The following is a 26,998-nucleotide window of genomic DNA, read 5'->3' on the forward strand; positions in this document are numbered from 1 at the left end:
GACGTGGGGGAACGCTGGGTAGAAGGAAATTTGTGGCTCCTCTCAGATTCCAGAACTTTCTGCCACAGAAATGTGAGGAACATGTGTTTTTTTAGCCAAATTTTGAGGTTTGCAAAGGATTCTGGGTAACAGAACCTGGTCCGAGCCACACAAGCCACCCCATCTTGGATTCCCCTAGGTCTCTAGTTTTCAGAAATGAACAGGTTTGGTAGGTTTCCCTAGGTGGCGGCTGAGCTACAGGCCAAAATCTACAGGTAGGCACTGTGCAAAAAACACCTCTGTTTTCCTTCACAAATTTGGATGTGTCCACGTTGCGCTTTGGGGCATTTTCATTCACGGGCGCTAGGCCTACCCACACAAGTGAGGTATCATTTTTATCGGGAGACTTGGGGGAACGCTGGGTGGAAGGAAATTCGTGGCTCCTCTCAGATTCCAGAACTTTCTGCCACAGAAATATGAGGAACATGGGTTTTTTTAGCCAAATTCTGAGGTTTGCAACGGATTCTGGGTAACAGAACCTGGTCCGAGCCACACAAGTCACCCCATCTTGGATTCCCCTAGGTCTCTAGTTTTCAGAAATGCACAGGTTTGGTAGGTTTCCCTATGTGGCGGCTGAGCTACAGGCCAAAATCTACAGGTAGGCACTTTGCAAAAAACACCTCAGTTTTCCTTCACCAATTTGGCTGTGTCCACGTTGCGCTTTGGGGCATTTCCTGTCACGGGCGCTAGGCCTACCCACACAAGTGAGGTATCATTTTTATCGGGAGACGTGGGGGAACGCTGGGTGGAAGGAAATTTGTGGCTCCTCTCAGATTCCAGAACTTTCTGCCACAGAAATGTGAGGAACATGTGTTTTTTTAGCCAAATTTTGAGGTTTGCAAAGGATTCTGGGCAACAGAACCTGGTCCGAGCCACACAAGTCACCCCATCTTGGATTCCCCTAGGTCTCTAGTTTTCAGAAATGCACAGCTTTGGTAGGTTTCCCTAGGTGGCGGCTGAGCTACAGGCCAAAATCTACAGGTAGGCACTTTGCAAAAAACACCTCTTTTTTCCTTCACCAATTTGGCTGTGTCCACGTTGCGCTTTGGGGCATTTCCTGTCACGGGCGCTAGGCCTACCCACACAAGTGAGGTATCATTTTTATCGGGAGACGTGGGGGAACGCTGGGTGGAAGGAAATTCGTGGCTCCTCTCAGATTCCAGAACTTTCTGCCACAGAAATGTGAGGAACATGTGTTTTTTTAGCTTCATTTTGAGGTTTGCAAAGGATTCTGGGTAACAGAACCTGGTCCGAGCCACACAAGTCACCCCATCTTGGATTCCCCTAGGTCTCTAGTTTTCAGAAATGCACAGGTTTGGTAGGTTTCCCTAGGTGGCGGCTGAGCTACAGGCCAAAATCTGCAGGTAGGCACTTTGCAAAAAACACCTCTGTTTTCCTTCACAAATTTGGATGTGTCCACGTTGCGCTTTGGGGCGTTTTCTGTCGCCGGCGCTAGGCCTACCCACACAAGTGAGGTATCGTTTTTATCGGGAGACGTAGGGGAACGCTGGGTGGAAGGAAATTTGTGGCTCCTCTCAGATTCCAGAACTTTCTGCCACAGAAATATGAGGAACATGTGTTTTTTTAGCCAAATTTTGAGGTTTGCAAAGGATTCTGGGTAACATAACCTGGTCCGAGCCACACAAGCCACCCCATCTTGGATTCCCCTAGGTCTCTAGTTTTCAGAAATGCACAGGTTTGGTAGGTTTCCCTAGGTGGCGGCTGAGCTACAGGCCAAAATCTACAGGTAGTCACTTTGCTAAAAACAGCTCTGTTTTCTGTGATGTGTCCACGTTGTGTTTTGGGGCATATCCTGTTGCGGGCGCTAGGCCTACCCACACAAGTGAGGTATCATTTTTATCGGGAGACTTGGGGGAACATAGAATAGCAAAACAAGTGTTATTGCCCCTTGTCTTTCTCTACATTTTTTCCTTCCAAATGTAAGACAGTGTGTAAAAAAGACGTCTATTTGAGAAATGCCCTGTAATTCACATGCTAGTATGGGCACCCCGGAATTCAGAGATGTGCAAATAACCACTGCTTCTCAACACCTTATCTTGTGCCCATTTTGGAAATACAAAGGTTTTCTTGATAGCTATTTTTTACTCTTTATATTTCAGCTAATGAATTGCTGTATACCCGGCATAGATTGAAAACCCACTGCAGGGTGCAGGTCATTTATTGGCTATGGGAACATAGAGTTCTTGATGAACCTATAAGCCCTATATATCCCCGCAACCAGAAGAGTCCAGCAGACGTAACAGTATATTGCTTTCGAAAATCTGACATTGCTGGAAAAAGTTACAGAGTAAAACGTAGAGAAAAATTGATGTTTTTTTCACCTCAATTTCAATATTTTTCTTTTTCAGTTGTTATTTTCTGTAGGAAACCCTTGTAGGATCTACACAAATTACCCCTTGCTGAATTCAGATTTTTGTCTACTTTTCAAAAATGTTGCGGATTCTGGGATCCAGCGTTGGTTTCATGCCCATTTCTGTCACTGACTGGAAGGAGGCTGAAAGCACCAAAAATTGTAAAAATGGGGTATGTCCCCGTAAAATGCCAAAATTGTGTTGAAAAATTGGGTTTTCTGATTCTAGTCTGCCTGTTCCTGAAAGCTGGGAAGCTGGTGATTTTATCACTGCAAACCCTTTGTTGATGCCCTTTTCAGGTGAAAAACCACAAGCCTTCTTCTGCAGCCCATTTTTCCAATTTTTTTGAAAAAAACGAAATTTTCACTGTTTTTTGGCTAATTTCTTGGCCTCCTTCTGGGGAACCCACAAAGTCTGGGTACCTCTAGAATCCCTAGGATGTTGGAAAAAAAGGACGCAAATTTGGCGTGGGTAGCTTATGTGAACAAAAAGTTATGAGGGCCTAAGCGCGAACTGCTCCAAATAGCCAAAAAAAGGCTCGGCACAGGAGGGGGAAAAGGCCTGTCAGCGAAGGGGTTAAACAAACCTTCACAGTCAGAAGGGCTTCCAGGCGCTGTTATTTATTAAAAAAACTGCAAAGAACACCAGTTTATGCAATGTTGATGACATTTACTTCACCCCTTTATTGCTGCATTAATGGGTTTTCAAGTCACAAAACGGGTCCCTGATGAAGCCCAAGTGGACTTCTGAGCTGCTGTAGCTCTGTGGGGTCTCCAGCTCTCCTAGGGCCTCAGATCTACCACTACAACACCAGCCTTACCCTAAGTTGTGCAGTAGATTTTTTTTATTTTTTATTTATTGGTATTTCAGATGGTACATATTATTCATAGGATTGTAACAGGTTGCAGAGCTGTATGAATCTCCTTTCCATGACAACTTTTGAACAGTTACCCATTACTGCTATTATATTATGTTACCACCACGCTGAGGGCTGTTCCTTGCATAAATCTGTAAGCAGGCTTGTGATCTGTGGTGTGGGCCTCCTGTGGGTCTCCGGTTCAGCGCTGTATGCCCATGGAGCAGGGTGGTCGGTTGCCACCATTTCCAGCTCTGGCACGTCAGGTACTCATCATCTCTTATTACAACAAATAACAAGCAAACCAAACAACTTGCCCAGAAACCGAGACCTAACTACGCATCGTGTGAGTGTGTCTACCGCTGTATGGGGCCCAGCCGGAGGTGGGGGAAGGGACCCAGGGGAACCCTCCCCAGTGTATGATCTTCCAGGGAGGTCTAGGAGAGGTGTGTTTGTCGTGCTCCTAACTCCGCAAGTTAAGAGGCCCATCTGCATCGTCATCATAGTCATGTCAGGAGTGTTCCATGCTCCCGCCACCTCTGCCCATAGGGGAGCTATCTGTCTGTTCCTCAGCCCTCTCATTTCTTCCCTCTGAAGTGCCCTTTCTTCTGCCTTGCCAAGGAAGTGATGTCTGCTTATAGCACGTGTCCTACTTTTATAATGTTTTCAGGGCACTTCGCTCACTTCATATCTAGCCAAAATCCTTTAGCACTGGGAGACCACGTGTCTGCTGAATATCTTACCTCCACCATTGGGGGTATAAAAGGTGTACTTTGGCTCTGTTGTAAATTATTATATAGGGCTCAATTTGGTTGGGTTGTGAATTGCTGTCAAGCTCTAAATCTCAGAATTCTCTTAGTCACACCTTTTTATGTCTTGCGTACACAGTGAATGTGCTGTGAGACATATTGTTTAGAATTCAGTGGGCTTACCACACGCCCATAGCTTACTTACCATTAATTGTTTTCTATGTCACTCACATTTGCAATATTTCGATTGCTTAGCTCCCATAGACTGAATCTTCCTTTCTTGTGTTCATTCCTCCATGGAGGATGGACCAAGTACATGTATTCTTTTCGTCTTTCTACAGTACACTATTTTTTATATTTTAAAAGTGTTTTCGTATCATTCTTGGATGTGCAATGTGCTTTCCAACATTCATGACAAGCATACAGCTTATTTTTCACCCTAAACGCCGTCTCTATTGACACTTTAGTTACTTTCTCACACTGTATTCCTCTGCATGACTATACTCTACTCCCCTCAGTGCCACTGTACTCTACACTGTGCAACTCTATACCACTCCACTCTACTCAGTTCTAATCCACTCTAATCTACATTGTTCCACTCTATCACTCCACTCTATGCCACTCTAATCTATGCCACTCCACTATACGCCACTTCACTCCACTTTATGCTACTCCATTCTATGCCACTCCACCCTGTCACTCTCTGCTATGCCCCTCTACTCCACTCCACTCCACTCTACTCTATGCCACTTCCCTTCATTCCTCTCTACGCCACCCTACTTCATAGAATGCCACTTTATGTGACTCTATGCCCCTCTGCTCTACATCACTCTAGAATACTCAACTGAACTCTACTCTATACAATTCCACTCTACTTTACTCCTCTCCACTCTATGCCTCTCCACTCTATGCTACTCTACTCCAGTCTACTGTACGCCACTTTATTTTATCCCATTCTACTCTACGCCACTGTACACCACTCAACTCTATGCCACTCTACTCCGTTGCACCCCTCTCTACTCTACGCTACTCTACTCCATGCTACTATACTCCACTCTAAGCCACTGTACTCTCCACCACTAAGCTCTATTCCACTCTACTATATGCCACTCCATGCCACTCTAATCCACCCCACAGAATGCCACTCTACTCTATGCCACTCCACTCAACTCCATGCCATTCCACACTTTTGCACTCTACCCTACTCTGTGCCTCTCCATTCCACTCCATGCCACTCCACTCTATCCCACTACGCTCTACTCTAGTTCACTCTATGCCACTCCACTTTACTCTCTCCCACTCTACTCTATACTACTTCATTCCATGCCACTTCACTGTACTCCACTCCACTCCATCTCACACAATATCACTCAATGGCACTACATGCGCTCTACTCTATGCCACTCTACTGCACACTACTCTATGCTGTGCCACTCTACACTACTCTCCTGTAGGCCTTTCTACTCTATGCCACTTTTTACTCTGCTCCTCTCTACACCACAGTGTCACTCCATGCAACGCGACTGTATGCTACTCAACTCCACAACACTCTACTTCATGCAGTCCGACTACACTCCTCCTAATTCTTTGCCACCCCTCTCCATGACACACTGTTCTCTGACTCTATGCCATTCCGTGCCACTTCACTCTACACCACACTATGCCACTCTACACCACACTACTTTACTCTATGCTACTGTATGCCATTCTATGCAACCTCACTCCTCTCTACCCCACTCTGCTCTATGCCACTCCATTCCTCACAATGCTATTCAACGCCATGCCAAGGCACACCACTTCATTATATTCCACTGTATTCTATGACACATTATGTCACTCTACTCTTTGCACTTCAATCTACTCCCTTCTATGACCCTCCATTCATCACCACTCCATTGTTTGCTAGTCAAGTTTACGCCACTTCATTCCACACAATGCAACTCTAAAGCAGTATGCACCAAGCAGCTGAATGTGTCTGAAGAGACACCCAGAAAAGAAAAAAACAACAATATGTGGGGGCCTGTTCCGAGCCCCTCCTGGCCTGGAGGAGTTTGGTCGGCCGTGGATTAAGTTTTTGCAGTGTTCACTTCCCCGACCCCAGCACTCATAGAACACTTGAGACTTGCAGGGCAGAGTGGTGGATCTTGTTAAGAAGTCTGGGCTTCTTGGTTTATGGGGAGTCTTGTCACTGGAAGCAGAGAGGTAAATATTTGCTGTGATCTGCTACTCAAAGAAAAGACCCTGATCTAACTTGAAAAGATGGGTTTTAAACAAACGCTAAATCTATCCACTCCACAGACACTTTGACCTTTTTTATGCCTATCAGAGCCACACCAGGGTAGTCTTTTCAGAGCCCAAGTAGCTCGCCATGATCGTATAGTGTTTAGTACTCTGCGTTGTGGCCGCAGCAACCTCGGTTCGAATCCAAGTCACAGCATTGCGGGTGGCAATGTCACGGCAGTTGGGCAGCGTTTTTATTCTCACTTCTTAATATTTACATGAGTTAAGAGGTTGAACCTAGTTTCAACGGTGAAATTAAATGTCTTTGAAGAACGCGTTAACAATGTTATTATTTATTTCACCTTTCTGCGCTTTTACGTTTGTGGCGGTCCTGATGTGAAAAGTATGAGCTACAGTTTGGTTTCACGGGACCCGGTCAGCAAGAGGGATGGATGTCTGTGTCTCCTGTACCTGCAGCGCCCAGGCTCCTGTACTGACACGGAGTAGCTTTCAATGTTGAAAGGGATCCTGCTAGTCAAATATCAGTTTTTGCAGCAATTCAGGCCGCGAAGAAAAAAGTTCTAAAAATAAATATTTGTATAGAAAGTAAGACTGAGCTCCCAAGGGTCTGAAAGAAAGAGGCGACGGAGAAGGACACTGAGAGGCGCACTCACCCAATCAGCGTTTGGCTTCATCATCCCGCACCCGACGGATCACCGGGCAGCTAGAGGGAAAGTTTTAAAACTTAAGCCAAGTTTATTAGTCGTGGTCGAATCGTGAATTACACAATTACGCTCCTTTGTGGAATTTGGAGTAATGTGGGGAAAGACATCTACACAAGAGCGGAGGAAAAGAGCGCGAGCAGCGGCTTTTGTGCCAGTTCTGTTGCATTTAGAGCGATTTTCTTGTGCAAAGTGTATATCAGGTTCCTTTCGGATCTGAGCGTGTATTTTGCACCAGGAAAATAGCCTTGTGTAATTCTGTACAACCTCGCATAATGTTGCTATAATTTCGCGTAATTACACTGCAGTGAGTTACACTGGTTACGCTCATCCCTACATTTGACTCATGTTTAACAGAGAGGTCCGTCCATCCATTGATCCATTCATCTGTCCATCCATCTTTTTGCCTGTGTGCCTGCTTATCTATCTGCTCACCTACCTGTGCGTGACTGTGAACCTGTCTAACAGAGTGTTGATGCCTGGCTGTATGCTTTGTTAACACTATAACGCTCATAGGGACATTGAGGAGGACATCTTGGCGCTATGTTTTTTTTTGGTATGAAGCAACCGTTTTCAAATCCTGACAGTCCACACAAAGTTGATCATATGTGATCCCATTTTCGTACCAACAGCTGCTTCTCTATATACTTATCGGTCCACGTCTATTACTACATGTGCTTTCTATTTACCTTTCTATTTCAATCTGGGTATGTGCCTTACTGCCTATTTCTGCCCATCTCTGTTTATGTTAACACTTTAAAGCCTACATGCTGACTACCAAGGTCTTTGTGGCGTGGTTATTTCTAAAGCAGGCGCGTGTGATTTACAGCGGTTTCTGTGACGCTGATTATATCTCATCCATGATTTACTAACAGCTACATACCTGCCTTTCTGTCTACAAACCTGTACAGATGCATCGGTGCATGGTGGCTTATTTATGACGATCTGTTTAACCTTCTATCCGTCCTTCTATCTGTGCAACTGTCTTACAGTTCCCCCTCTTTTATGTTGTTACAAGACTATTTGTTAAACAAACCTTCACAGTCAGAAGGGCTTCCAGGCGCTGTTATTTATTTAAAAACACTGCAATGAACACCAGTTTATGCAATGTTGATGACATTTACTTCACCCCTTTATTGTTGCATTAATGGGTTTTCAAGTCACAAAACGGGTCCCTGATGAAGACCAAGTGGACTTCTGAGCTGCTGTAGCTCTGTGGGGTCTCCAGCTCTCCTAGGGCCTCAGATCTACCACTACAACACCAGCCTTACCCTAGGTTGTGCAGTAGATTTTTTATTTTTTTTATTTATTGGTATTTCAGATGGTACATATTATTCACAGGATTGTAACAGGTTGCAGAGCTGTATGAATCTCCTTTCCATGACAACTTTTGAACAGTTACCCATTACTGCTATTATATTATGTTACCACCACGCTGAGGGCTGTTCCTTGCATAAATCTGTAAGCAGGCTTGTGATCTGTAGTGTGGGCCTCCTGTGGGTCTCCGGTTCAGTGCTGTATGCCCATGGAGCAGGGTGGTCGGTTCCCACCATTTCCAGCTCTGGCACGTCAGGTACTCATCATCTCTTATTACAACAAATAACAAGCAAGCCAAACAACTTGCCCAGAAACCGAGACCTAACTACGCATCGTGTGAGTGTGTCTACAGCTGTATGGGGCCCAGCCGGGGGGGGGGGAAGGGACCCAGGGGAACCCTCCCCAGTGTATGATCTTCCAGGGAGGTCTAGGAGAGGTGTGTTTGTCGTGCTCCTAACCCGCAAGTTAAGAGGCCCATCTGCATCGTCATCATAGTCATGTCAGGAGTGTTCCATGCTCCCGCCACCTCTGCCCATAGGGGAGCTATCTGTCTGTTCCTCAGCCCTCTCATTTCTTCCCTCTGAAGTGCCCTTTCTTCTGCCTTGCCAAGGAAGTGATGTCTGCTTATAGCACGTGTCCTACTTTTATAATGTTTTCAGGGCACTTCGCCCACTTCATATCTAGCCAAAATCCTTTAGCACTGGGAGACCACGTGTCTGCTGAATATCTTACCTCCACCATTGGGGGTATAAAAGGTGTACTTTGGCTCTGTTGTAAATTATTATATAGGGCTCAATTTGGTTGGGTTGTGAATTGCTGTCAAGCTCTAAATCTCAGAATTCTCTTAGTCACACCTTTTTATGTCTTGCGTACACAGTGAATGTGCTGTGAGACATATTGTTTAGAATTCAGTGGGCTTACCACACGCCCATAGCTTACTTACCATTAATTGTTTTCTATGTCACTCACATTTGCAATATTTCGATTGCTTAGCTCCCATAGACTGAATCTTCCTTTCTTGTGTTCATTCCTCCATGGAGGATGGACCAAGTACATGTGTTCTTTTCGTCTTTCTACAGTACGCTATTTTTTATATTTTAAAAGTGTTTTCGTATCATTCTTGGATGTGCAATGTGCTTTCCAACATTCATGACAAGCATACAGCTTATTTTTCACCCTAAACGCCGTCTCTATTGACACTTTAGTTACTTTCTCACACTGTATTCCTCTGCATGACTATACTCTACTCCCCTCAGTGCCACTGTACTCTACACTGTGCAACTCTATACCACTCCACTCTACTCAGTTCTACTCCACTCTAATCTACATTGTTCCACTCTATCACTCCACTCTATGCCACTCTAATCTATGCCACTCCACTATACGCCACTTCACTCCACTTTATGCTACTCCATTCTATGCCACTCCACCCTGTCACTCTCTGCTATTCCCCTCTACTCCACTCCACTCCACTCTACTCTATGCCACTTCCCTTCATTCCTCTCTACGCCACCCTACTTCATAGAATGCCACTTTATGTGACTCTATGCCACTCTGCTCTACATCACTCTAGAATACTCAACTGAACTCTACTCTATACAATTCCACTCTACTTTACTCCTCTCCACTCTATGCCTCTCCACTCTATGCTACTCTACTCCAGTCTACTGTACGCCACTTTATTTTATCCCATTCTACTCTACGCCACTGTACACCACTCAACTCTATGCCACTCTACTCCGTTGCACCCCTCTCTACTCTACGCTACTCTACTCCATGCTACTATACTCCATTCTAAGCCACTGTACTCTCCACCACTAAGCTCTATTCCACTCTACTGTATGCCACTCAATGCCACTCTAATCCACCCCACAGAATGCCACTCTACTCTATGCCACTCCACTCAACTCCATGCCATTCCACACTTTTGCACTCTACCCTACTCTGTGCCTCTCCATTCCACTCCATGCCACTCCACTCTATCCCACTACGCTCTACTCTAGTTTACTCTATGCCACTCCACTTTACTCTCTCCCACTCTACTCTATACTACTTCATTCCATGCCACTTCACTGTACTCCACTCCACTCCATCTCACACAATATCACTCAATGGCACTACATGCGCTCTACTCTATGCCACTCTACTGCACACTACTCTATGCTGTACCACTCTACACTACACTCCTGTAGGCCTTTCTACTCTATGCCACTTTTTACTCTGCTCCTCTCTACACCACAGTGTCACTCCATGCAACGCGACTGTATGCTACTCAACTCCACAACACTCTACTTCATGCAGTCCGACTCCACTCCTCCTAATTCTTTGCCACCCCTCTCCATGACACACTGTTCTCTGGCTCTATGCCATTCCATGCCACTTCACTCTACACCACACTATGCCACTCTACACCACACTACTTTACTCTATGCTACTCTATGCCATTCTATGCAACCTCACTCCTCTCTACCCCACTCTGCTCTATGCCACTCCATTCCTCACAATGCTATTCAACGCCATGCCAAGGCACACCACTTCATTATATTCCACTGTATTCTATGACACATTATGTCACTCTACTCTTTGCACTTCAATCTACTCCCTTCTATGACCCTCCATTCATCACCACTCCATTGTTTGCTAGTCAAGTTTACGCCACTTCATTCCACACAATGCAACTCTAAAGCAGTATGCACCAAGCAGCTGAATGTGTCTGAAGAGACACCCAGAAAGAAAAAAACGACAATATGTGGGGGCCTGTTCCGAGCCCCTCCTGGCCTGGAGGAGTTTGGTCGGCCGTGGATTAAGTGTTTGCAGTGTTCACTTCCCCGACCCCAGCACTCATAGAACACTTGAGACTTGCAGGGCAGAGTGGTGGATCTTGTTAAGAAGTCTGGGCTTCTTGGTTTATGGGGAGTCTTGTCACTGGAAGCAGAGAGGTAAATATTTGCTGTGATCTGCTACTCAAAGAAAAGACCCTGATCTAACTTGAAAAGATGGGTTTTAAACAAACGCTAAATCTATCCACTCCACGGACACTGTGACCTTTTTTAAGCCTATCAGAGCCACACCAGGGGAGACTTTTCAGAGCCCAAGTAGCTCGCCGTGATCGTATAGTGGTTAGTACTCTGCGTTGTGGCCGCAGCAACCTCGGTTCAAATCTGAGTCACGGCATTGCGAGTGGCAATGTCACGGCAGTTGGGCAGCATTTTTATTCTCACTTCTTAATATTTACATGAGTTAAGAGCTTGAACCTAATTTCAACGGTGAAATTAAATGTCTTTGAAGAACGCGTTAACAATGTTATTATTTATTTCACCTTTCTGCGCTTTTACGTTTGTGGCGGTCCTGATGTGAAAAGTATGTGAAAAGTATGAGCTACAGTTTGGTTTCACGGGACCCGGTCAGCAAGAGGGATGGATGTCTGTGTCTCCTCTACCTGCAGCGCTGAGGCTCCTGTACTGACGCGGAGTAGCTTTCAATGTTGAAAGGGATCCTGCTAGCCAAATATCAGTTTTTGCAGCAATTTAGGCCGCAAAGAAAAAAGGTCTAAAAATAAATATTTGTATAGAAAGTAAGACTGAGCTCCCAAGGGTCTGAAAGAAAGAGGCGACGGAGAAGGACACTGAGAGGCGCACTCACCCAATCAGCGTTTGGCTTCATCATCCCGCACCCGGCGGATCACCGGGCAGCTAGAGGGAAAGTTTTAAAACTTATGCCAAGTTTATTAGTCGTGGTCGAATCGTGAATTACACAATTACGCTCCTTTGTGGAATTTGGAGTAATGTGGGGAAAGACATCTACCCAAGAGCGGAGGAAAAGAGCGCGAGCAGCGGCTGTTGTGCCAGTTCTGTTGCATTTAGAGCGATTTTCTTGTGCAAAGTGTATATCACGTTCCTTTCGGATCTGAGCGTGTATTTTGCACCAGGAAAATAGCCTTGTGTAATTCTGTACAACCTTGCATAATGTTGCTGTAATTTCACGTAATTACACTGCAGTGAGTTACACTGGTTACGCCCATCCCTACATTTGACTCATGTTTAACAGAGAGGTCCGTCCATCCATTGATCCATTCATCTGTCCATCCATCTTTTTGCCTGTGTGCCTGCTTATCCATCTGCTCACCTACCTGTGCGTGACTGTGAACCTGTCTAACAGAGTGTTGATGCCTGGCTGTATGCTTTGTTAACACTATAACGCTCATAGGGACATTGAGGAGGACATCTTGGCGCTATGGTTTTTTTTGGTATGAAGCAACCGTTTTCAAATCCTGACAGTCCACACAAAGTTGATCATATGTGATCCCATTTTCGTACCAACAGCTGCTTCTCTATATACTTATCGGTCCACGTCTATTACTACATGTGCTTTCTATTTACTTTCTATTTCAATCTGGGTATCTGCCTTACTGCCTATTTCTGCCCATCTCTGTTTATGTTAACACTTTAAAGCCTACATGCTGACTACCAAGGTCTTTGTGGCGTGGTTATTTCTAAAGCAGGCGCGTGTGATTTACAGCGGTTTCTGTGAAGCTGATTATATCTCATCCATGATTTACTAACAGCTACATACCTGCCTTTCTGTCTACAAACCTGTACAGATGCATCGGTGCATGTGGCTTATTTATGACGATCTGTTTAACCTTCTATCCGTCCTTCTATCTGTGCAACTGTCTTATAGTTCCCCCTCTTTTATGTTGTTACAACTCTATTTGTTAAACAAACCTTCACAGTCAGAAGGGCTTCCAGGCGCTGTTATTTATTAAAAAAACTGCAAAGAACACCAGTTTATGCAATGTTGATGACATTTACTTCACCCCTTTATTGTTGCATTAATGGGTTTTCAAGTCACAAAACGGGTCCCTGATGAAGCCTAAGTGGACTTCTGAGCTGCTGTAGCTCTGTGGGGTCTCCAGCTCTCCTAGGGCCTCAGATCTACCACTACAACACCAGCCTTACCCTAAGTTGTGCAGCAGATTTTTTATTTTTTTTATTTATTGGTATTTCAGATGGTACATATTATTCACAGGATTGTAACAGGTTGCAGAGCTGTATGAATCTCCTTTCCATGACAACTTTTGAACAGTTACCCATTACTGCTATTATATTATGTTACCACCACGCTGAGGGCTGTTCCTTGCATAAATCTGTAAGCAGGCTTGTGATCTGTGGTGTGGGCCTCCTGTGGGTCTCCGGTTCAGCGCTGTATGCCCATGGAGCAGGGTGGTCGGTTGCCACCATTTCCAGCTCTGGCACGTCAGGTACTCATCATCTCTTATTACAACAAATGACAAGCAAGCCAAACAACTTGCCCAGAAACCGAGACCTAACTACGCATCGTGTGAGTGTGTCTACAGCTGTATGGGGCCCAGCCGGGGGGGGAAGGGACCCAGGGGAACCCTCCCCAGTGTATGATCTTCCAGGGAGGTCTAGGAGAGGTGTGTTTGTCGTGCTCCTAACTCCGCAAGTTAAGAGGCCCATCTGCATCGTCATCATAGTCATGTCAGGAGTGTTCCATGCTCCCGCCACCTCTGCCCATAGGGGAGCTATCTGTCTGTTCCTCAGCCCTCTCATTTCTTCCCTCTGAAGTGCCCTTTCTTCTGCCTTGCCAAGGAAGTGATGTCTGCTTATAGCACGTGTCCTACTTTTATAATGTTTTCAGGGCACTTCGCCCACTTCATATCTAGCCAAAATCCTTTAGCACTGGGAGACCACGTGTCTCTGAATATCTTACCTCCACCATTGGGGGTATAAAAGGTGTACTTTGGCTCTGTTGTAAATTATTATATAGGGCTCAATTTGGTTGGGTTGTGAATTGCTGTCAAGCTCTAAATCTCAGAATTCTCTTAGTCACACCTTTTTATGTCTTGCGTACACAGTGAATGTGCTGTGAGACATATTGTTTAGAATTCAGTGGGCTTACCACACGCCCATAGCTTACTTACCATTAATTGTTTTCTATGTCACTCACATTTGCAATATTTCGATTGCTTAGCTCCCATAGACTGAATCTTCCTTTCTTGTGTTCATTCCTCCATGGAGGATGGACCAAGTACATGTGTTCTTTTCGTCTTTCTACAGTACGCTATTTTTTATATTTTAAAAGTGTTTTCGTATCATTCTTGGATGTGCAATGTGCTTTCCAACATTCATGACAAGCATACAGCTTATTTTTCACTCTAAACGCCGTCTCTATTGACACTTTAGTTACTTTCTCACACTGTATTCCTCTACATGACTATACTCTACTCCCCTCAGTGCCACTGTACTCTACACTGTGCAACTCTATACCACTCCACTCTACTCAGTTCTACTCCACTCTAATCTACATTGTTCCACTCTATCACTCCACTCTATGCCACTCTAATCTATGCCACTCCACTATACGCCACTTCACTCCACTTTATGCTACTCCATTCTATGCCACTCCACCCTGTCACTCTCTGCTATGCCCCTCTACTCCACTCCACTCCACTCTACTCTATGCCACTTCCCTTCATTCCTCTCTACGCCACCCTACTTCATAGAATGCCACTTTATGTGACTCTATGCCACTCTGCTCTACATCACTCTAGAATACTCAACTGAACTCTACTCTATACAATTCCACTCTACTTTACTCCTCTCCACTCTATGCCTCTCCACTCTATGCTACTCTACTCCAGTCTACTGTACGCCACTTTATTTTATCCCATTCTACTCTACGCCACTGTACACCACTCAACTCTATGCCACTCTACTCCGTTGCACCCCTCTCTACTCTACACTCCTCTACTCCATGCTACTATACTCCACTCTAAGCCACTGTACTCTCCACCACTAAGCTCTATTCCACTCTACTGTATGCCAATCCATGCCACCCTAATCCACCCCACAGAATGCCACTCTACTCTATGCCACTCCACTCAACTCCATGCCATTCCACACTTTTGCACTCTACCCTACTCTGTGCCTCTCCATTACACTCCATGCTACTCCACTCTATCCCACTACGCTCTACTCTAGTTCACTCTATGCCACTCCACTTTACTCTCTCCCACTCTACTCTATACTACTTCTTCCATGCCACTTCACTGTACTCCACTCCACTCCATCTCACACAATATCACTCAATGGCACTACATGCGCTCTACTCTATGCCACTCTACTGCACACTACTCTATGCTGTGCCACTCTACACTACTCTCCTGTAGGCCTTTCTACTCTATGCCACTTTTTTCTCTGCTCCTCTCTACACCACAGTGTCACTCCATGCAACGCGACTGTATGCTACTCAACTCCACAACACTCTACTTCATGCAGTCCGACTCCACTCCTCCTAATTCTTTGCCACCCCTCTCCATGACACACTGTTCTCTGACTCTATGCCATTCTATGCCCCTTCACTCTACACCACACTATGCCACTCTACACCACACTACTTTACCCTATGCTACTCTATGCCATTCTATGCAACCTCACTCCTCTCTACCCCACTCTGCTCTATGCCAATCCATTCCTCACAATGCTATTCAACGCCATGCCAAGGCACACCACTTCATTATATTCCACTGTATTCTATGACACATTACGTCACTCTACTCTTTGCACTTCAATCTACTCCCTTCTATGACCCTCCATTCATCACCACTCCATTGTTTGCTAGTCAAGTTTACGCCACTTCATTCCACACAATGCAACTCTAAAGCAGTATGCACCAAGCAGCTGAATGTGTCTGAAGAGACACCCAGAAAAGAAAAAAACAACAATATGTGGGGGCCTGTTCCGAGCCCCTCCTGGCCTGGAGGAGTTTGGTCGGCCGTGGATTAAGTTTTTGCAGTGTTCACTTCCCCGACCCCAGCACTCATAGAACACTTGAGACTTGCAGGGCAGAGTGGTGGATCTTGTTAAGAAGTCTGGGCTTCTTGGTTTATGGGGAGTCTTGTCACTGGAAGCAGAGAGGTAAATATTTGCTGTGATCTGCTACTCAAAGAAAAGACCATGATCTAACTTGAAAAGATGGGTTTTAAACAAACGCTAAATCTATCCACTCCATGGACACTTTGACTTTTTTTAAGCCTATCAGAGCCACACCAGGTTAGTCTTTTCAGAGCCCAAGTAGCTCTCCGTGATTGTATAGTGGTTAGTACTCTGCGTTGTGGCCGCAGCAACCTCGGTTCGAATCCGAGTCACGGCATTGCGGGTGGCAATGTCACGGCAGTTGGGCAGCATTTTTATTCTCACTTCTTAATATTTACATGAGTTAAGAGCTTGAACCTAATTTCAACGGTGAAATTAAATGTCTTTGAAGAACGCGTTAACAATGTTATTATTTATTTCACCTTTCTGCGCTTTTACGTTTGTGGCGGTCCTGATGTGAAAAGTATGAGCTACAGTTTGGTTTCACGGGACCCGGTCAGCAAGAGGGATGGATGTCTGTGTCTCCTGTACCTGCAGCGCCGAGGCTCCTGTACTGACGCGGAGTAGCTTTCAATGTTGAAAGGGATCCTGCTAGTCAAATATCAGTTTTTGCAGCAATTCAGGCCGCGAAGAAAAAAGGTCTAAAAATAAATATTTGTATAGAAAGTAAGACTGAGCTCCCAAGGGTCTGAAAGAAAGAGGCGACGGAGAAGGACACTGAGAGGCGCACTCACCCAATCAGCGTTTGGCTTCATCATCCCGCACCCAACGGATCACCGGGCAGCTAGAGGGAAAGTTTTAAAACTTAAGCCAAGTTTATTAGTCGCGGTCGAATCGTGAATTACACAATTACGCTCCTTTGTGGAATTTGGAGTAATGTGGGGAAAGAAATCTACCCAAGAGCGGATGAAAAGAGCGCGAGCAGCGGCTGTTGTGCCAGTTCTGTTGCATTTAGAGCGATTTTCTTGTGCAAAGTGTATATCAGGTTCCTTTCGGATCTGAGCGTGTATTTTGCACCAGGAAAATAGCCTTGTGTAATTCTGTACAACCTCGCATAATGTTGCTGTAATTTCGCGTAATTACACTGCAGTGAGTTACACTGGTTACGCCCATCCCTACATTTGACTTATGTTTAACAGAGAGGTCCGTCCATCCATTGATCCATTCATCTGTCCATCCATCTTTTTGCCTGTGTGCCTGCTTATCTATCTGCTCACCTACCTGTGCGTGACTGTGAACCTGTCTAACAGAGTGTTGATGCCTGGCTGTATGCTTTGTTAACACTATAACGCTCATAGGGACATTGAGGAGGACATCTTGGCGCTATGTTTTTTTTTGGTATGAAGCAACCGTTTTCAAATCCTGACAGTCCACACAAAGTTGATCATATGTGATCCCATTTTCGTACCAACAGCTGCTTCTCTATATACTTATCGGTCCACGTCTATTACTACATGTGCTTTCTATTTACCTTTCTATTTCAATCTGGGTATCTGCCTTACTGCCTATTTCTGCCCATCTCTGTTTATGTTAACACTTTAAAGCCTACATGCTGACTACCAAGGTCTTTGTGGCGTGGTTATTTCTAAAGCAGGCGCGTGTGATTTACAGCGGTTTCTGTGACGCTGATTATATCTCATCCATGATTTACTAACAGCTACATACCTGCCTTTCTGTCTACAAACCTGTACAGATGCATCGGTGCATGTGGCTTATTTATGACGATCTGTTTAACCTTCTATCCGTCCTTCTATCTGTGCAACTGTCTTACAGTTCCCCCTCTTTTATGTTGTTACAACACTATTTGTTAAACAAACCTTCACAGTCAGAAGGGCTTCCAGGCGCTGTTATTTATTTAAAAAACTGCAAAGAACACCAGTTTATGCAATGTTGATGACATTTACTTCACCCCTTTATTGTTGCATTAATGGGTTTTCAAGTCACAAAACGGGTCCCTGATGAAGACCAAGTGGACTTCTGAGCTGCTGTAGCTCTGTGGGGTCTCCAGCTCTCCTAGGGCCTCAGATCTACCACTACAACACCAGCCTTACCCTAAGTTGTGCAGTAGATTTTTTTTTTTTTTTATTTATTGGTATTTCAGATGGTACATATTATTCACAGGATTGTAACAGGTTGCAGAGCTGTATGAATCTCCTTTCCATGACAACTTTTGAACAGTTACCCATTACTGCTATTATATTATGTTACCACCACGCTGAGGGCTGTTCCTTGCATAAATCTGTAAGCAGGCTTGTGATCTGTGGTGTGGGCCTCCTGTGGGTCTCCGGTTCAGCGCTGTATGCCCATGGAGCAGGGTGGTCGGTTGCCACCATTTCCAGCTCTGGCACGTCAGGTTCTCATCATCTCTTATTACAACAAATGACAAGCAAGCCAAACAACTTGCCCAGAAACCGAGACCTAACTACGCATCGTGTGAGTGTGTCTACAGCTGTATGGGGCCCAGCCGGGGGGGGAAGGGACCCAGGGGAACCCTCCCCAGTGTATGATCTTCCAGGGAGGTCTAGGAGAGGTGTGTTTGTCGTGCTCCTAACTCCGCAAGTTAAGAGGCCCATCTGCATCGTCATCATAGTCATGTCAGGAGTGTTCCATGCTCCCGCCACCTCTGCCCATAGGGGAGCTATCTGTCTGTTCCTAAGCCCTCTCATTTCTTCCCTCTGAAGTGCCCTTTCTTCTGCCTTGCCAAGGAAGTGATGTCTGCTTATAGCACGTGTCCTACTTTTATAATGTTTTCAGGGCACTTCGCCCACTTCATATCTAGCCAAAATCCTTTAGCACTGGGAGACCACGTGTCTGCTGAATATCTTACCTCCACCATTGGGGGTATAAAAGGTGTACTTTGGCTCTGTTGTAAATTATTATATAGGGCTCAGTTTGGTTGGGTTGTGAATTGCTGTCAAGCTCTAAATCTCAGAATTCTCTTAGTCACACCTTTTTATGTCTTGCGTACACAGTGAATGTGCTGTGAGACATATTGTTTAGAATTCAGTGGGCTTACCACACGCCCATAGCTTACTTACCATTAATTGTTTTCTATGTCACTCACATTTGCAATATTTCGATTGCTTAGCTCCCATAGACTGAATCTTCCTTTCTTGTGTTCATTCCTCCATGGAGGATGGACCAAGTACATGTGTTCTTTTCGTCTTTCTACAGTACGCTATTTTTTATATTTTAAAAGTGTTTTCGTATCATTCTTGGATGTGCAATGTGCTTTCCAACATTCATGACAAGCATACAGCTTATTTTTCACCCTAAACGCCGTCTCTATTGACACTTTAGTTACTTTCTCACACTGTATTCCTCTGCATGACTATACTCTACTCCCCTCAGTGCCACTGTACTCTACACTGTGCAACTCTATACAACTCCACTCTACTCAGTTCTACTCCACTCTAATCTACATTGTTCCACTCTATCACTCCACTCTATGCCACTCTAATCTATGCCACTCCACTATACGCCACTTCACTCCACTTTATGCTACTCCATTCTATGCCACTCCACCCTGTCACTCTCTGCTATTCCCCTCTACTCCACTCCACTCCACTCTACTCTATGCCACTTCCCTTCATTCCTCTCTACGCCACCCTACTTCATAGAATGCCACTTTATGTGACTCTATGCCACTCTGCTCTACATCACTCTAGAATACTCAACTGAACTCTACTCTATACAATTCCACTCTACTTTACTCCTCTCCACTCTATGCCTCTCCACTCTATGCTACTCTACTCCAGTCTACTGTACGCCACTTTATTTTATCCTATTCTACTCTACGCCACTGTACACCACTCAACTCTATGCCACTCTACTCCGTTGCACCCCTCTCTACTCTACGCTACTCTACTCCATGCTACTATACTCCACTCTAAGCCATTGTACTCTCCACCACTAAGCTCTATTCCACTCTACTATATGCCACTCCATGCCACTCTAATCCACCCCACAGAATGCCACTCTAGTCTATGCTACTCCACTCAACTCCATGCCATTCCACACTTTTGCACTCTACCCTACTCTGTGCCTCTCCATTCCACTCCATGCCACTCCACTCTATCCCACTACGCTCTACTCTAGTTCACTCTATGCCACTCCACTTTACTCTCTCCCACTCTACTCTATACTACTTCATTCCATGCCACTTCACTGTACTCCACTCCACTCCATCTCACACAATATCACTCAATGGCACTACATGCGCTCTACTCTATGCCACTCTACTGCACACTACTCTATGCTGTGCCACTCTACACTACTCTCCTGTAGGCCTTTCTACTCTATGCCACTTTTTACTCTGCTCCTCTCTACACCACAGTGTCACTCCATGCAACGCGACTGTATGCTACTCAACTCCACAACACTCTACTTCATGCAGTCCGACTCCACTCCTCCTAATTCTTTGCCACCCCTCTCCATGACACACTGTTCTCTGACTCTATGCCATTCCATGCCACTTCACTCTACACCACACTATGCCACTCTACACCACACTACTTTACTCTATGCTACTCTATGCCATTCTATGCAACCTCACTCCTCTCTACCCCACTCTGCTCTATGCCACTCCATTCCTCACAATGCTATTCAACGCCATGCCAAGGCACACCACTTCATTATATTCCACTGTATTCTATGACACATTACGTCACTCTACTCTTTGCACTTCAATCTACTCCCTTCTATGACCCTCCATTCATCACCACTCCATTGTTTGCTAGTCAAGTTTACGCCACTTCATTCCACACAATGCAACTCTAAAGCAGTATGCACCAAGCAGCTGAATGTGTCTGAAGAGACACCCAGAAAAGAAAAAAACAACAATATGTGGGGGCCTGTTCCGAGCCCCTCCTGGCCTGGAGGACTTTGGTCGGCCGTGGATTAAGTTTTTGCAGTGTTCACTTCCCCGACCCCAGCACTCATAGAACACTTGAGACTTGCAGGGCAGAGTGGTGGATCTTGTTAAGAAGTCTGGGCTTCTTGGTTTATGGGGAGTCTTGTCACTGGAAGCAGAGAGGTAAATATTTGCTGTGATCTGCTACTCAAAGAAAAGACCCTGATCTAACTTGAAAAGATGGGTTTTAAACAAACGCTAAATCTATCCACTCCACGGACACTGTGACCTTTTTTCAGCCTATCAGAGCCACACCAGGGTAGTCTTTTCAGAGCCCAAGTAGCTCGCCGTGATCGTATAGTGGTTAGTACTCTGCGTTGTGGCCGCAGCAACCTCGGTTCAAATCCGAGTCACGGCATTGCGGGTGGCAATGTCACGGCAGTTGGGCAGCATTTCTATTCTCACTTCTTAATATTTACATGAGTTAAGAGCTTGAACCTAATTTCAACGGTGAAATTAAATGTATTGAAGAACGCGTTAACAATGTTATTATTTATTTCACCTTTCTGCGCTTTTACGTTTGTGGCGGTCCTGATGTGAAAAGTATGAGCTACAGTTTGGTTTCACGGGACCCGGTCAGCTAGAGGGATGGATGTCTGTGTCTCCTGTACCTGCAGCGCCGAGGCTCCTGTACTGACGCGGAGTAGCTTTCAATGTTGAAAGGGATCCTGCTAGTAAAATATCAGTTTTTGCAGCAATTCAGGCCGCGAAGAAAAAAGATCTAAAAATAAATATTTGTATAGAAAGTAAGACTGAGCTCCCAAGGGTCTGAAAGAAAGAGGCGACGGAGAAGGACACTGAGAGGCGCGCTCACCCAATCAGCGTTTGGCTTCATTATCCCGCACCCGACGGATCACCGGGCAGCTAGAGGGAAAGTTTTAAAACTTAAGCCAAGTTTATTAGTCGTGGTTGAATCGTGAATTACACAATTACGCTCCTTTGTGGAATTTGGAGTAATGTGGGGAAAGACATCTACCCAAGAGCGGAGGAAAAGAGCGCGAGCAGCGGCTGTTGTGCCAGTTCTGTTGCATTTAGAGCGATTTTCTTGTGCAAAGTGTATATCAGGTTCCTTTCGGATCTGAGCGTGTATTTTGCACCAGGAAAATAGCCTGGTGTAATTCTGTCCAACCTCGCATAATGTTGCTGTAATTTCGCGTAATTACACTGCAGTGAGTTACACTGGTTACGCCCATCCCTACATTTGACTCATGTTTAACAGAGAGGTCCGTCCATCTATTGATCCATTCATCTGTCCATCCATCTTTTTGCCTGTGTGCCTGCTTATCTATCTGCTCACCTACCTGTGCGTGACTGTGAACCTGTCTAACAGAGTGTTGATGTCTGGCTGTATGCTTTGTTAACACTATAACGCTCATAGGGACATTGAGGAGGACATCTTGGCGCTATGGTTTTTTTTGGTATGAAGCAACCGTTTTCAAATCCTGACAGTCCACACAAAGTTGATCATATGTGATCCCATTTTCGTACCAACAGCTGCTTCTTTATATACTTATCGGTCCACGTCTATTACTACATGTGCTTTCTATTTACTTTCTATTTCAATCTGGGTATCTGCCTTACTGCCTATTTCTGCCCATCTCTGTTTATGTTAACACTTTAAAGCCTACATGCTGACTACCAAGGTCTTTGTGGCGTGGTTATTTCTAAAGCAGGCGCGTGTGATTTACAGCGGTTTCTGTGACGCTGATTATATCTCATCCATGATTTACTAACAGCTACATACCTGCCTTTCTGTCTACAAACCTGTACAGATGCATCGGTGCACGTGGCTTATTTATGACGATCTGTTTAACCTTCTATCCGTCCTTCTATCTGTGCAACTGTCTTACAGTTCCCCGTCTTTTATGTTGTTACAACACTATTTGTTAAACAAACCTTCACAGTCAGAAGGGCTTCCAGGCGCTGTTATTTATTAACAAAACTGCAAAGAACACCAGTTTATGCAATGTTGATGACATTTACTTCACCCCTTTATTGTTGCATTAATGGGTTTTCAAGTCACAAAACGGGTCCCTGATGAAGCCTAAGTGGACTTCTGAGCTGCTGTAGCTCTGTGGGGTCTCCAGCTCTCCTAGGGCCTCAGATCTACCACTACAACACCAGCCTTACCCTAAGTTGTGCAGCAAATATTTTTTTATTTTTATTTATTGGTATTTCAGATGGTACATATTATTCACAGGATTGTAACAGGTTGCAGAGCTGTATGAATCTCCTTTCCATGACAACTTTTGAACAGTTACCCATTACTGCTATTATATTATGTTACCACCACGCTGAGGGCTGTTCCTTGCATAAATCTGTAAGCAGGCTTGTGATCTGTGGTGTGGGCCTCCTGTGGGTCTCCGGTTCAGCGCTGTATGCCCATGGAGCAGGGTGGTCGGTTGCCACCATTTCCAGCTCTGGCACGTCAGGTACTCATCATCTCTTATTACAACAAATAACAAGCAAGCCAAACAACTTGCCCAGAAACGAGACCTAACTACGCATCGTGTGAGTGTGTCTACAGCTGTATGGGGCCCAGCCGGGGGGGGGAAGGGACCCAGGGGAACCCTCCCCAGTGTATGATCTTCCAGGGAGGTCTAGGAGAGGTGTGTTTGTCGTGCTCCTAACTCCGCAAGTTAAGAGGCCCATCTGCATCGTCATTATAGTCATGTCAGGAGTGTTCCATGCTCCCGCCACCTCTGCCCATAGGGGAGCTATCTGTCTGTTCCTCAGCCCTCTCATTTCTTCCCTCTGAAGTGCCCTTTCTTCTGCCTTGCCAAGGAAGTGATGTCTGCTTATAGCACGTGTCCTACTTTTATAATGTTTTCAGGGCACTTCGCCCACTTCATATCTAGCCAAAATCCTTTAGCACTGGGAGACCACATGTCTGCTGAATATCTTACCTCCACCATTGGGGGTATAAAAGGTGTACTTTGGCTCTGTTGTAAATTATTATATAGGGCTCAGTTTGGTTGGGTTGTGAATTGCTGTCAAGCTCTAAATCTCAGAATTCTCTTAGTCACACCTTTTTATGTCTTGCGTACACAGTGAATGTGCTGTGAGACATATTGTTTAGAATTCAGCCGGCTTACCACACGCCCATAGCTTACTTACCATTAATTGTTTTCTATGTCACTCACATTTGCAATATTTCGATTGCTTAGCTCCCATAGACTGAATCTTCCTTTCTTGTGTTCATTCCTCCATGGAGGATGGACCAAGTACATGTGTTCTTTTCGTCTTTCTACAGTACGCTATTTTTTATATTTTAAAAGTGTTTTCGTATCATTCTTGGATGTGCAATGTGCTTTCCAACATTCATGACAAGCATACAGCTTATTTTTCACCCTAAACGCCGTCTCTATTGACACTTTAGTTACTTTCTCACACTGTATTCCTCTACATGACTATACTCTACTCCCCTCAGTGCCACTGTACTCTACACTGTGCAACTCTATACCACTCCACTCTACTCAGTTCTACTCCACTCTAATCTACATTGTTCCACTCTATCACTCCACTCTATGCCACTCTAATCTATGCCACTCCACTATACGCCACTTCACTCCACTTTATGCTACTCCATTCTATGCCACTCCACCCTGTCACTCTCTGCTATGCCCCTCTACTCCACTCCACTCCACTCTACTCTATGCCACTTCCCTTCATTCCTCTCTACGCCACCCTACTTCATAGAATGCCACTTTATGTGACTCTATGCCACTCTGCTCTACATCACTCTAGAATACTCAACTGAACTCTACTCTATACAATTCCACTCTACTTTACTCCTCTCCACTCTATGCCTCTCCACTCTATGCTACTGTACTCGAGTCTACTGTACGCCACTTTATTTTATCCCATTCTACTCTACGTCACTGTACACCACTCAACTCTATGCCACTCTACTCCGTTGCACCCCTCTCTACTCTACGCTACTCTACTCCATGCTACTATACTCCACTCTAAGCCACTGTACTCTCCACCACTAAGCTCTATTCCACTCTACTGTATGCCACTCCATGCCACTCTAATCCACCCCACAGAATGCCACTCTACTCTATGCCACTCCACTCAACTCCATGCCATTCCACACTTTTGCACTCTACCCTACTCTGTGCCTCTCCATTCCACTCCATGCTACTCCACTCTATCCCACTACGCTCTACTCTAGTTCACTCTATGCCACTCCACTTTACTCTCTCCCACTCTACTCTATACTACTTCATTCCATGCCACTTCACTGTACTCCACTCCACTCCATCTCACAAAATATCACTCAATGGCACTACATGCGCTCTACTCTATGCCACTCTACTGCACACTACTCTATTCTGTGCCACTCTACGCTACTCTCCTGTAGGCCTTTCTACTCTATGCCACTTTTTTCTCTGCTCCTCTCTACACCACAGTGTCACTCCATGCTACGCGACTGTATGCTACTCAACTCCACAACACTCTACTTCATGCAGTCCGACTCCACTCCTCCTAATTCTTTGCCACCCCTCTCCATGACACACTGTTCTCTGACTCTATGCCATTCCATGCCACTTCACTCTACACCACACTATGCCACTCTACACCACACTACCTTACTCTATGCCTCTCTATGCCATTCTATGCAACCTCACTCCTCTCTACCCCACTCTGCTCTATGCCACTCCATTCCTCACAATGCTATTCAACGCCATGCCAAGGCACACCACTTCATTATATTCCACTGTATTCTATGACACATTACGTCACTCTACTCTTTGCACTTCAATCTACTCCCTTCTATGACCCTCCATTCATCACCACTCCATTGTTTGCTAGTCAAGTTTACGCCACTTCATTCCACACAATGCAACTCTAAAGCAGTATGCACCAAGCAGCTGAATGTGTCTGAAGAGACACCCAGAAAAGAAAAAAACAACAATATGTGGGGGCCTGTTCCGAGCCCCTCCTGGCCTGGAGGAGTTTGGTCGGCCGTGGATTAAGTTTTTGCAGTGTTCACTTCCCCGACCCCAGCACTCATAGAACACTTGAGACTTGCAGGGCAGAGTGGTGGATCTTGTTAAGAAGTCTGGGCTTCTTGGTTTATGGGGAGTCTTGTCACTGGAAGCAGAGAGGTAAATATTTGCTGTGATCTGCTACTCAAAGAAAAGACCCTGATCTAACTTGAAAAGATGGGTTTTAAACAAACGCTAAATCTATCCACTCCACGGACACTTTGACCTTTTTTAAGCCTATCAGAGCCACACCAGGTTACTCTTTTCAGAGCCCAAGTAGCTTGCCGTCGTCGTATAGTTGTTAGTACTCTGCATTGTGGCTGCAGCAACCTCGGTTCGAATCCGAGTCACGCCATTGCGGGTGGCAATGTCGCGGCAGTTGGGCAGCATTTTTATTCTCACTTCTTAATATTTACATGAGTTAAGAGCTTGAAACTAATTTCAACTGTGAAATTAAATGTCTTTGAAGAACGCGCTAACAATGTTATTATTTATTTCACCTTTCTGCGCTTTTACGTTTGTGGCGGTCCTGATGTGAAAAGTATGAGCTACAGTTTGGTTTCACGGGACCCGGTCAGCAAGAGGGATGGATGTCTGTGTCTCCTGTACCTGCAGCGCCGAGGCTCCTGTACTGACGCGGAGTAGCTTTCAATGTTGAAAGGGATCCTGCTAGTCAAATATCAGTTTTTGCAGCAATTCAGGCCGCAAAGAAAAAAGGTCTAAAAATAAATATTTGTATAGAAAGTAAGACTTAGCTTCCAAGGGTCTGAAAGAAAGAGGCGACGGAGAAGGACACTGAGAGGCGCACTCACCCAATCAGCGTTTGGCTTCATCATCCCGCACCCGACGTATCACCGGACAGCTAGAGGGAAAGTTTAAAAACTTAAGCCAAGTTTATTAGTCGTGGTCGAATCGTGAA

General features: G+C 45.2%; 1 non-coding gene across 1 annotated transcript; it reads left to right on the top strand.

The window, feature by feature from the left end:
- The first annotated feature begins 21,371 nt into the window (after positions 1 to 21,371).
- On the top strand, positions 21,372 to 21,443 carry TRNAH-GUG (transfer RNA histidin (anticodon GUG)). The gene has a single exon. It is a non-coding gene; the product is annotated as a tRNA-His (tRNA).
- Positions 21,444 to 26,998: the final 5,555 nt, after the last annotated feature.

The sequence above is a fragment of the Pleurodeles waltl genome, chromosome 12 (assembly GCF_031143425.1).
Source record: "Pleurodeles waltl isolate 20211129_DDA chromosome 12, aPleWal1.hap1.20221129, whole genome shotgun sequence".
NCBI lineage: Eukaryota > Metazoa > Chordata > Amphibia > Caudata > Salamandridae > Pleurodeles > Pleurodeles waltl.